The sequence below is a fragment of the Manis javanica genome, chromosome 1, assembly GCF_040802235.1.
Source record: "Manis javanica isolate MJ-LG chromosome 1, MJ_LKY, whole genome shotgun sequence".
NCBI classification, from domain to species: Eukaryota; Metazoa; Chordata; class Mammalia; order Pholidota; family Manidae; genus Manis; species Manis javanica.
The window spans coordinates 68,410,060-68,422,824 of record NC_133156.1 but is presented as its reverse complement, the minus strand read 5'-3'; positions in this window follow the sequence as shown (position 1 = coordinate 68,422,824).

Sequence of the window (12,765 nt, the reverse complement as noted above, 5' to 3'; positions counted from 1 at the left end):
AGGTGGCTCCCTCTAGTGCACAGAAGCTCTCTTTCTGGAACTTCCCAGTACCTGGAGCCATGGCGGCAGTCACAGTTGAGCATTGCCATTGCCTTTTGGGAGGAAAGATCTCTTTCCTGTTTCCTGGCACAGGAGTCTGCCTCCATTGCAAGGGCCAGTGGGTTGAGCACACAGGGAGAAGCCTCTGTGTTACACCTGTGTAACTGCCATATGCAAAGCCACCCTCTGACTGTTCTGGTGTAGTGGCTGGGGCAACAGGTTTGCAAACCAGTGCCGGCTGGGTGGAAGGAGCATCAGGCTGCATATTGCACTGGGGCACCTCAGCATGTGTGGTCAGCCAGGGCGATGAGTGCCTGAAGCTCTTGAGAATTCCCAATCTGTTGTGCTGAGTGTGCTGGGACTATTTTATACACCTTTCCTTTCTCCTGAGTGTCAAACTCTATGACATCTAGCCCCTCTTCTAGCCCTCTTATTGTTGCGAAGTCTCTCAGAATGCTCACCTTTTTTTTTTTTTCCTGGAGTGGCTGGTTGTGGCTACCTGATCTTAACTATCAGCTGTAATCTCAGTTTTCTGAGTATTCCGTCTATCTTTGCTTTCTAACTAATCTTCAGAGCACCATGTAATGTGTGTTCCTGCTCTCAGGGCTGCATGTTCATCAATCCTAGGTTTCTACCCCCCTTCCCCTCTATTTCTCTTCCTCCTGCTAGTGAGCTGGGGTCGGGTATGGGCTTGGGTCCCGCTGGACTGTGGCTTTACTACTTTACACTTTTCTGTGAGGTCTTCTCTTTACCCAAGATGTGGGCAGTCTGTCACAGGCTTCTTTCTGATCACTCTTTCAGGATTCCTTGTGTTTACTCTATTTTCATATTATATGTGGTTTTGGGAGGAGGTTTCTGGCTAACTTCTCATGCCACCATCTTTAAGACAATTTCTTCTGTTTTGCACTTTTTAGAAATATACTTTCTAACCTATTTCAAATTGGTTTCATTCTGGATATTTCAGGGTCACTGCATTTTGTAGTGCCTGAACTTATTTAGTAACATTTGCATTTCCTCTTTGAGTTAAATATTGTAACTCTGGGGCAAAAATCCCAGAGTAAAATAGCTTTTAAATCAAAATCGGTCAAAGGGAGAAATGAAGTGGGAGAAATCCATTTATTTCTTAAAAGCAGTTGTCCCTTTCTGCTCTCCCCTGTCTCTTGTGACTGGGCTACAGAAAGTTACCCCACCCAACCTCTGCAGTCCAGATATGACTTTTGCTCACCCTTGTAATCACCTACTGATAAGGAGATGGACTATTTCTCTCTATCCCTTGGAAACACCTATTGATATGAAGGCACGCTAAGGCCAGGGGAGAGATTCTGGAAATACTGCAATTTTACCCACAATATTCATGGATCTGGCTGAACTAAAATTTCACTTTCATAACAAAAGCATTCTGGGAATAATTCTATATATCAAAGATTCTAAGAAACAATATTTCTGTTTCCAAGATATCATGAAGTATGTGTGGGTAATTTCTCTTATGTCAATATAACATTAAATAAATAGAATATAAATATAAAAATGTTTTTTATATTTTGATGCAGGTTAGGTATTTAATGCAGTTAATAAAATGAAAACAGAATGATTAATGAATTAAACCCTCTGATTGGTGGGTTACAGTTTACTCTGTACAACTGTTCTTAAATCATTATCTTGCTTTCTAATCTATGAAAGAATAGGAACCTTAAAGTGCTTCTCTTTTTACACCTGGCATGAAACTTAGCATCCATAGTGGGCTAGATAAATCTGCTTGTTAATAATATTGACATATAACACAACTTTTAATAAAATACCACCTTAAAATTTAGAGTACTCTCACAATGTTTTTTTATGTTTTCTTTATCTTCTTACCTTCTTTCACCTTAGTTATCTTTCTTATCCCTTTTGATTCTTCCTAGGAATTGTTTATTTTAAGAAAAAATGACAGTAATGACGTTCAAGAATTTTATTCCTGAGTCTTAGTTGCCTCATGTTAAATGATTCCTGGTACAAAGAATATAACTTTTTATAATTTATTTATTATTGTTATGAAATAAATAACAAATTAAAATGTTACAGAAAAAGATGAATTCAAAAGTGAAATCTTGCATTTAGTAAATACCCTGTTCTACTCTACTGACAAGTGGCAATAGCCATTGAAAATATTTTGTGTCTCTTCAGAAAGCTTCCATACATTAACATGCATACATATATGGTTGTAATTATTTTAAGACTATAAAGTAAAAATCTCTCTGTCTCTCTCTGTCTGTCTGTCTCTCTCTCTCTCTCTCTCTATATATATATATGTGTGTGTGTATATATATACGTATATATATACGTATATATATATATACGTATATATATATGTGTGTGTATATATATATATATATAGAAGTGCTATATGTGTGTATATATATATATATATATAAGGTATAATCTGTTAAAAAGGTGATGCATATCTCACTTAAAAATGTTTTCACTTGAATTTTTGAATTCAGTAACATACTGGGGAGATCTGTTCATTTCAACACTTACAAATATAACCACTGAATAAAATTTTTGTATGAATGTATAGTAATTTAACATACCTAGCCCCTGTAGATGAATATTATGTTGATTCAGACTCTTAGCTATTACATACAGTGTTTCAGCATGCAGCCTTTTATGTACATCTTTTAAATAAACCATAAGAGTATATTTCCAAAATGTAGAAATAGCAATATAAAAAATATATAAAATGAATGTATAATATATAAAATATAATATAAATAAAATATAAAGTATATATATTTCATATATAATATATATATGAAATAAGTAAATATAAATATATTTCTAAAAAATCATAGAAATGGAATTTGTATGTATAAGAATGGGTGAAATTAAATTTTGTTAAGTATTTCCTTGCTTTCCTCCACAGAGATTTTTTTTTTCCTAATAAAGTTTTTGGAGTCAATTTAGGCAATTTGTATTTTCCTAAACAAAAGTATTTTATCTGCATTTTCAGTCTAATAAGATATTTCAGCCAAGGGTTCTTCAAGTTTATCCAACACTCATATTTGACAGCTGATTTTCACAGTTTTGTTTGTGGTTTACCTTCTAGTTTTACTGGATATGGAATTTCCTCCTCAGTTTACATGCTAATTTGGCTAAATTTAAATAGGAAGGTGTAATAGAAATGCCCAGAGGGTCTTTTTGGATTAATATCTGTAATATGAAATAAATGTTTTTAGAAATTTTTCATGCCTTTCTTGATTGTTTCTTACCATTATTCTTATACTATTTTGTATGTGTGTTAGTCATAATCCTTTATTCAATAAGTATTTACCAGATACTAGTCAATTTGTATCATGCTTTTCATATTGTGAAATAATTCTTTGCTTACCTTTCTATCTCCCCACATAAAATGTACTTTCTAGGAAGAAAGGAACTGATTATTTTTCAATTCTAGTGTGCAACACAGTTCTTGGTAAATACTAAGCATACAAGTAATTACTACTGAATAAATGGGTACATAAAGAAACCCTTATTAGAGAGGAGAGGATCTTGTAATAATTTCCCGCCATATTAATCAGTTACATTAGGGAGTACATTAAATCCATTTAGAAGTTGGCAACAAGATTCACTATGTGTTTATGTGTATTCAAGGATTCTTTGAAAAAGCATGATTACTAGATCTATGATATTTAAGATAATTAACAAGTCGTTAATAGTATAAACCATCTAGTTAGTGTTAAAGCTTTTCTGATGGTTTTGATTTATTTTTTCATTCAAATATTTGGTACTATTGGTTGTTTAGAATAAGATACTCAATTTTATACTGAAGTGTTTTTAGGGGTGTAGAGTTATAGATTGGTAGATATATTCTCTCCTCACTACAGAAATATAATTTCACTCATGGCTTGCTTTTATTGCTTCTTTTGATCTCTCAGTCTCATTATCACACCCCTTTTCTCTTTCTTTTGCTTTTAAGATGTTTGACTTTAGTTTTCAGGAGTTTTATTAAAACTTATATGTGCATACTTACTGGCTTGAGATTTGTATTTTTCATATCTGCAGTTAACTGCATTTCATCAGTTTCAGAAAAAAAATCTTCAAATACAGACTCTTCCCCTTTTCTGTTTCTGAAACTGAAATTACAACTACATTAGAAATTCCCACTGTATAGCTGTAAAGGTTTTTGTGAAATTTCCTTTTTTTTTCTTTTATTGCTTCATTCTGGATCTTTTCATCTATTTTCTAAGTCACTAATTTCCTCTCCAGATGAATCTAATCTGCTATTAAAGCTATGTTGATTTATTTTAGTTTTTGTATTTTTCATTCTAGAATTTCCGTTTGAATTTTTAAATGATTTCTAGTCTTATGTTGATATTTTTGATTTTATATTTTATTTTGTAGAATTGAATAACATAGTAATAGTGAAATCTGCACCTAATACCGCTTATTATCCAAATACCCCATGAGCTATTTATATTCTCTTACTTTTTCACGGTTTTGAATCATGTGCTCTTATTACTGCTATGCCCAGTGATTTTTGATCAAATTACAGACATGAATTCATGAATTACAAGCATTTTACAGCATGAAGAAGTTTAGACATAACTTGAGACATGAGATCAAGTTACCTTGTTCCAGAAAGGATCACATAGTCAAGCCAAGGGTGCCCAGGTATCAGAGATCACCTTAAGTGAGCAGGGATTGAGATGATTCAAAATTGGGCCACAGTCATGTCAAGGGCCATTTCTATTTGTCCCTCAGTGCTGGGATGTAAGCCTGCACAAATCATGCCAGATTTGCAAGGGTTCAATCCTTGTAACTTAAACTACATTTTTTTCCCTCCTACTCCTGTGAGTCTTTGGAAAGCTCTGTTCTTATAAGCGCCCTAGTCATCGCTACCATAGCATACTATAGAATACTATAGAATACTATAGAATACTATAGAATACTATAGAATCCATGGGCACCTCTTAGTAAAAGATCCTTAAATGCCAGAGCTTAGTCCATTGGGCTTTCTTATCCCAGAAATGGGTTCTACAAGCCCTTACTACCTTGATATGTTCATATAGTTAAATATTTAACATATTTCCTAGCTTTTTCAGTTCTCAGCTGAAAGGTTAACCCGAATTACTTAGACATTACCAGAAGCAAAATGCTGATTTTTCTTTGTACTTCTTTAAATTTTGAATTTAAGTGTGTTCTGATACATTCCAGAAATAGATTTGGTCAAACTGATTTTATAGTTAAAAAAAGGTATCTGAAGCCTCTTACTTCTGTTGGATAATAATTCTTTAAGTCACACTGTATTAGCAAAAGCATAATATATAAATTATAACTATTAAATTCCTAAGTGGCTTTTCTACCTTCCTACATTTCATAGTCAGAATAATTTTCTAAAGAACAGTTTTTATCTTGTCACTCTCAATTTAAAAGCCTTCAAAAAAATCTGTGTAGAAATGTGTAACTTACTTAGTATTAAAACCCATGGTCTTTCATAATGTGACCCTAGTCTGTTATTCCAGTCTTAGCTCCATGGCAATTAAAAATCAATTTATTAAAAGGCCTCATACATTTTATTTTCTGCCTTTGATCAGACATTTCCTTTTTTCCAGACTCTCCAGTTTCCAAGCTACCTGCCAAAACCTTATCCATTTATAATGATCAACTTAAACCTTCCTGATATCTTCATTTTAAAATTCGTTCTTATCCCAATTTAAATATGGCCCATTATTTGTTGTACGAAATACTTACAGAACATCTTAATGTTGCAATCATTTGTGTCTTACATCTTGTCTTGAATTTCTGCCTTCTTGAAAGCAGAAGTATCTGTTGTATTTATAATGTTATTTATTTTTAGGCTTACAAAGGATACTTTATTTTTTATTTTTTTATTAAAGTAAAGTTGATATACAATATTATATTAGTTTAAGGTATACAATACAGTGACTAAACACTTACCCACATTATTAAATTCTCACTCCAACTAGTGCAGTTACTATCTGTCAACATAAAAAGATGTTATAGAACTATTGACTATATTCTGTATGCTGCACATCCATCCTTGTGACCAACTTATATATATATATATATTTTTTTGCATGTATCTTTTCTTTATTTTTTCTTTATTTTTTTTGAGAGGGCATCTCTCATATTTATTGATCAAATGGTTGTTAACAACAATAAAATTCTGTATAGGGGACTCAATGCACAATCATTAATCAACCCCACACCTAATTCACAACAGTCTCCAATCTTCTGAAGCATAACGAACAAGTTCTTACATGGTGAATAAGTTCTTACATAGTGAATAAATTCCTACATGGTGAACAGTGTAAGGGCAGTCATATCACAGAAACTTTCAGTTTTGATCACGCATCATGAACTATAAACAATCAAGTCAGATATGATTATTCGTTTGATTTTTATACTTGATTTAGATGTGAATCCCACATTTCTCCCTTATTATTATTATTATTATTATTTTAATATAATGCTGAAGTGGTAGGTAGATGCAAGATAAAGGTAGAAAACATAATTTAGTGCTGTAAGAGGGCAAATGTAGATGATCAGGTGTGTGCCTATAGACTAAGTATTAATCCAAGCTAGACAAGGGCAACAAAACATCCATGGATGCAGAAGATTTCTCTCAAAACAGGGGGGGTTGAGGTTCTAAGCTTCACCTCTGTTGATCCCCAATTTCTCACCTGATGGCCCCCCTGCAACTGTGCCTGTCTTAGGTTGTTCCTCCCTTGAGGAATCTAACCCATCTCTGGCTAACCAGTCATCTTCCTGGGCCATACAGGGAAATGTAAAGTTGGTAAGTGAGAGAGAAGCAATATTGTTTGAAAAGGTTAGCTTTTTACTTCTTTGCAGATTTATGCCCTGTGGCTTCTATGCCCAGCATTTGTCTTGAGGTATCTTTACCACTTGGAAGAATTATGATACTTGGTAATTTTCAATATGAGGCACGAATTCTACTAAAGGGTTGTAATTAGGAAGGAAGAAGAAAAGCTATAGCAGTAGCAGATGGAAGAAAACATTGGAAGATTGATTATTTCTTTGAAATATCTTCTTGTTGAGTAACATAAGCATGTATAGGTTTTTAACAAACTACTAATTAAATTGCATACACACATTAACATAATAGGAATACAGCTACATAACAAAAGCAGACCTACAATTACCGACCATATCCAGTGAAACCAAGAAAACCAGTTAGGTACCCTAGGCATTTGTGAAAACTTATCAGTGATATGATGGATATTGTCTAACTGAATTTGAATAGTTTGAGAAAAATCAGACAAATTAAAACAACACATTCCTGGGAACTGTTCACATCCCATATGTTCTTTTAACAGTAGATAGTCTATAGTCACACGATTTTTGGAGCACTGCAACTTGCACTTCTCCTAATTCTTGGTTGAGTTCTGCCAGTATAGATCCAGTCAAAATTGTTGTTTTACTGTATGCACAGGCCAGCTTAGATATCTCCTTCTTCATTCCAATGGCAAGTCCAGGAACCAGTGGGATGAATGCAGCTACAACTGCAACAGCGCCAGGATCTTTGTTGAAGTTTTTTGATGATCATCTTCTGGAATGACTCTTCCAGAGGATGTTGATGTTGGAAGTTCTTCTTCATATTGTATCTTAATTCCTTTTCTGGGTAGCTAAATTAGGCTTTGATCCTCTGTATAAATACAAACAAACCCTTTGCCCACACTTTGATATGACATTTATACCATTGTGAAGAACCTATTGGAGATCACTACACAGGAACTGTTTTTTTTTTAAGAGAAAGGAATATTATCAGAAAAATGTACTTCCATAGCTGGTCATCTGACACCCTTTAAAAGATCAAAATTAAAGATATGTAAAGCATGCATTAATCATGTTTAGTCTTCGGAGTGCTCCTGTATAGAATAGTCCTTCTAGAATACCCTGTAGAAGTGGTTTGTGGGAGGCAAATTCCCTCAACTTTTGCTTGTCTGGGAATTGTTTAATCCCTCCTTCATATTTAAATGATTATCGTGCTGGATACAGTATCTTTGGTTCAAGGCCCTCCTGTTTCATTGCATTAAATATATCATGCCATTCTCTTCTGGCCTGTAAGGTTTCTGTTGAGAAGTCTGATGATAGCCTGATGGGTTTTCCTTTATAGGAGACCTTTTTCTCTCTAGCTTCCTTTAAAACTCTGTCCTTGTCCTTGATCTTTGCCATTTTAATTATTATGTGTCTTGGTGTTTTCCTCCTTGGGTCCTTTCTGTTGGGAGTTCTGTGTATTTCCATGGTCTGTTCAATTATTTCCTCCCCCAGTTTGGGGAAGTTTTCAGCACTTATTTCTTCAAAGAGACACTTTCTATCCCTTTTTCTCTCTCTTCTTCTTCTGGTATCCCTATAATACGGATATTGTTCCTTTTGGATTGGTCACAGTTCTCTTAATATTGTTTCATTCCTGTAGATCCTTTTATCTCTCTCTATGTCAGCTTCTATGCGTTCCTGTTCTCTGGTTTCTATTCCATCAATGGCCTCTTTCATCTTATCCATTCTGCTTATAAATCCTTCCAGAGTTTGTTTCACTTCTGTAATCTCCTTCCAGACATCTGTAATCTCCCTCTGGACTTCATCCTTTAGCTCTTGTATATTTCTCTGCATCTCTGTCAGCATTTTTAGGATTTTTATTTTAAATTCTTTTTCAGGAAGACTGTTTAGGTCTGTCTCCTTCTCAGGTGTTGTCTCTGTAATCTTTGTCTGCCTCAAATTTTGCCTTTTCATGGTGATAGATATAGTTTGCAGAGCTGGCACGAGTGACTGCTGTAAGAACTTCCCTTCTTGTTGGTTTGTGGCCTTCCTCTCCTGGGAGAACAGTGACCTTTAGTGGCTTGTGCTGGGCAGCTGCATGCAGACAGGGGCTTCTGATTCTTGCCCAGCCACTATGGAGTTTATCTCCACTGTTGTTGTGGGCGTGGCCTGCCTCGGGATGCTGCTCCAATATGGTGGATCCGGGGAACAGCTGGGAGGCTGTTTATCTCCGTGAGGGGCCTCTGAGCTGCCCTGTTATCCAGGGGTTTAGGGTGCCCGGAGTTCCCTGCTGCTGGACTAAGTGTCCCAGGATGCTTCTGTCTGGCAGTGGGGTCCCTGTCCCTTTAAGACTTACAAAAAGCACTTGCTTTTCTTTGTCCCTGGGGTGCTGGCTGCGGGGACCTGCTCACAGGTCTTATTGTCCTGTTTTCCTAGTATCCAGGACCCCATGCATGCACTGTGTCTGTGCTCTGGTGCAGATGGCTAGGGCTGGGTGTTTAGCAGTCCTGGGCTCCCTGTCCCTGCCCGCTCCGACTCATCTCCTCCCACCCAGATCTGGGGTGTGGGGCGCTCATGTCCCGCCGGGCCGGGGCTTGTATCTTACCCCCTTCTCAAGGTGCTGTGTTCTCGCAGGTGTGGATGTAGTCTGGATGTTGTACTATATTCTGTTCTCTCTTTTAGGAAGAGTTGTCTTTGTTGTATTTTCAAAAATATATGTGGTTTTGGGAGGAGATTTCTGCTGCTCTACTCACACCACCATCTTGGCTCTGCCTTCTGACCAACTTATATTTTGATTGAGATTTTTATGCTCTTTGTTCCCTCAACACACATGAACATCCTCTCACCCTACCATGATAACTCACCACTCACTTTTTAGTGTCTGTGAGTCTACTGCTATTTTGTTCATCTTGTTTTATTTTGGTTTTAGATTCCACATATAAGTAAAATCATATACTGTTTAATAGACAATGTATTGACTGATACAAGCTTTATTGTAGATGATTATGGTATACTTATTTAAAAACAAAAGGCTGATGAACATAGGTGTGATGGGATTGAAATTATATCTTTTGAAGTTAGATGGAATACTTTCCCTCTAAAGATATGTAGTAGTATTTATCAGGCTTACACATAGCATATTTTATTGAATTGTACATTTTACCTAAAGATAAATAATTAGATCAGTATTTTATATTAAAAATCAATATGTTGTGGTATATGAGTTTAATTTTGTGTGAAATTTAAAAATAAAACAGTAGAACTCAGAAAGTATTCTACCTACTATCATATTTTCTGGACTGTATCTGAGTCTTTTAGGTGTCCTCACAGTAGGATACTGTAAAAGAAAACATTTGAAAGTAACTGGATGAAGGTTAAGTGCCACAAGAGAGAGAAATATTTTGTAACCTAGGGAACCTAATGTACAGTAAACATTCAAAAACTGCTTGATAAGAGATACACCAGAAAAAGTCTGTTGTTAACACATTCCAGAATACCAAACTAATGCAAATTATGTTTTAAAGAATTAGAAAGTTTTATACAATTTTCTAGCTATGACACTGGGCTAAAATATTTTGGTAGGAGTTAAGAGATCTATATATCACCACTATATCAGTTTTAAAGCAATAAAAATAAGTTATGTTAATAACCTAATCCCCATGATTTTAAATAACAATCTAATTATAATCATATATGTACTAATTCTATGAGAATAATTAAATACATATTTAGTTTTAAAACCAAAGTTTTCCCTAGTGTTCCCCTCTAGAACAGTGATGCAAGAAATCCTGCAACCAGTAAGCAAATTATGTTTCACTTTAAACAAGTTCTGAATTATTCTAGGCAAACTGTAAATATGTACTGTTTTTCAACCATGTCCTTCCTAATGGCTAGATAATATTTGGAATATTGTGAGTTGTGTCATCTTCTCCAACATGAGGCTAATTAATGACAAATTTTCTAAATATTTGTTTATTAGATGATATAAATCTCAATAACCATTACACACTAGCATGGCCAAACAAGTCTCTTCATTCTGCACTTAACCTGCCATTTGCATTTCCTTTCCTCATCTTTTATGCTTACTTTCTCACCTAACGTGACTTTTTCATTTTGTCTCAGTCTTTAGAAATTCTAAGATTTCTCTTAATAGCCTATGACAACCAAATAACCTATTTTTTTTTTTAATTCTGAGCATCTATTTTTTGGGAACCTATTATGTTTCAAATATCGTGTACCAATTGCAGTTGCTATAGTTTCAAAATACTCAGCCTTGCAATGCAGTTCATTGATTATTTGGGGAATTAACTATATTTCTGTATGTGCTATTTGTTTTATATATTTAAACTGTATACTGTAAACTTATGGGGAGAAATTGTCTTAAACTAATATACACATAATAGATACTCCAAAAGAAAACATTTATACATTGATCATTTATTTTGGGCAGGGTTTTCTGGGAGACTTTTAAGAACTTGCTTCTGCATTCCAGAATCTTAAGGTCTAGAGAAGCTTGGGGAAGTAATTGGGCAAACAGTTGAGTATAATTATAACAATTTTTCTGTAAGCGATGCATAACAAAATATGAGGGGAAGGGCTTCTTATTTTGTTATATTATGAAGAAATTTAATTGTAGTCTTCAAGATACATAAGTTTATAATATATGATGTGGTTAAGTATTCTAGTTAAAGAAACAGCAGAGATAGTCATGCACAAGAAAGTGTAAAGATCATGTTTGAGGAATAAATTGTAGATGAGAAAAACATAGATAAGATTCCCAGGAGATCTCTGTAAATAGTGATTAGACTGGAAGTTTAAGTGAAAGGTCTGAATATGGAGAATAAATGCTGAATGTTATTACATTGAAAGGTTTTGCTTAAGTTTTATAGACAAAAAGGCTACATGGAGCTTCTAAACAAGGGAGTTACACTATTTGAGTCATGATTTACAGAGATTAATTTGACAACACCAGGTAAAATGAACAGGTTTTTAAATACTTTTGAGTTAGATAGAAATTATTGGAAACAAATATTGCAGACCATTGTAGACAAAGGGTAATGAAAGCCTTAAATAACTGCTATTGCAAAGGAGAGAAGATGTGTATTAGCAGATATTTCAGTTGTTGAAAGAATAAAACACGGCAGCTGATGTGAGGATGCTGCAGAGGGAGAAACCAAAGTTTTCAAGACTTGTTTAATGGAAGATTTTTGGTGTCATTAAGTCAAGGAGAAAAGTTCAGGAGGAAATGGTCAGTTAATAGTGCATGATGGAAAACCTAGATCAGTGGGGTTCTCAACAGTTCCTGCACATTTGATTCACCTGGGATGCTTTAAAAAACTGCTCTTGACTAAATTGTATGCATTGAGATTTTGTTGTAATGGTTCTGGAGTGTATCATTGGCATAGGAATTTTTAAAACTCCCTAGGAAATTCTAATATTAAGTTAGGGAAGTAATAATCTAGATTCTGGTTACAAAGCAGTGTAGTCCATAAACCAGCAACATCCATGTTACCTGGAAGCATGACAGGAATCCAGATATTGGGTCCCCATCACAGAACACCTGAATTAGAATCTGCAGTATGTACTTCCCTAGATGATTTGTATGCATATTAAATTTTTAGTAGTGCTTACCTTGAACATTCTAGAATCATCTGAGGTGCTTTTAAAACTGGCTATCTGTAGATCCTACCCCCAGAAATTATTATTTAATAAGTATGGGGTAGGGCTAGGGCACAGGTATTGTTTTAAAATATCCCCAGAAACTCCAGACGTGAGCGAGGTAAGAGAGTAAGAGGTACAAATTCTCTTTACCTGTACATCCAACAGTCAGAGTCCCAGGGGAGGTTTTTTTATTTCCTTGATTGCTTCTAACAGCATTAAAATGTAACTAGAAGGAGAATGAGAAATGTTTTCATTCTCTACATGTGCAAGAAAGGAGGCTGGTTA